This window comes from Embiotoca jacksoni, unplaced genomic scaffold (genome assembly GCF_022577435.1).
Source record: "Embiotoca jacksoni isolate LCO1_2020_lvr unplaced genomic scaffold, fEmbJac1.0.p SCAF_1, whole genome shotgun sequence".
Lineage (NCBI taxonomy): Eukaryota > Metazoa > Chordata > Actinopteri > Embiotocidae > Embiotoca > Embiotoca jacksoni.
The window spans coordinates 5,109,234-5,110,045 of NW_027185229.1; positions in this window are offsets into that span (position 1 = coordinate 5,109,234).

An 812-nucleotide genomic window follows, 5' to 3' on the forward strand; every position below is an offset into this window, starting at 1 on the left:
TCAAATCTACCCCAGATTACTCCCCCCCCCACCTCTCCTCTTACCACCCCTCTTTCTCCCCTCCAAGAAGTGTCACCAAGAACTGACCCTCCACTCCCCCCTCTACACCCACTCCTCTTACACTATTCCCTGTCCCTTGCTCCCTGGCTATCCTCACTCTGAAAGCATGCAAGCACACACTAACCCCCCCCCCCCCTTTCCCACTTGCCAATACCTCCTTCTCTTCTCCTCAGCCTCCACAGGCCCTCAAATGTCTTCGCTCTCTTGCTCTGCACTCACAGGCCCTCCAGTCTTCCTCTCTCTCTCTGGCTCCATCAGGCTTCTCTCGGTGTCTCTCCACGGGGGAGAAAGGGGCAGCTGTTTTGGCTTGTTGATGTCAGGCCCTTCCCCTATCCGCTGGCTTCACTTCAGCCCCTCTCATGCTCCTCTTCCTCATGGGGGAGTGATTAGAAGAAACTTCTTTCACACACGTCATCCCTCTAGTGTAACTTTGCACATGAGAACATACTTGATAGCGCTGATCCCCACTTCTCCCTCCTCTGGGCTTGTTGTGTTGAAGAGGCTTTTAGCCTTGCTTGGGTTTGTAGGAAGCAACGTGAGCAAAGAGGCAGAAGATCAGAACTCTACTTTTTGTACTTTTTTATATCTTTCACCTCTAATAATGCTGAATGTACCAAACTCCACAACCCTGTTAGATATGATACATGACATCACTAATATCCTCCTTTTATTCCCTCAGTTGCACTCCTGCTTTCTCCCGCCACTGAAATGAAAACAAAGACAGGCCCTGTACTAAAATCTTAGATCTGCTC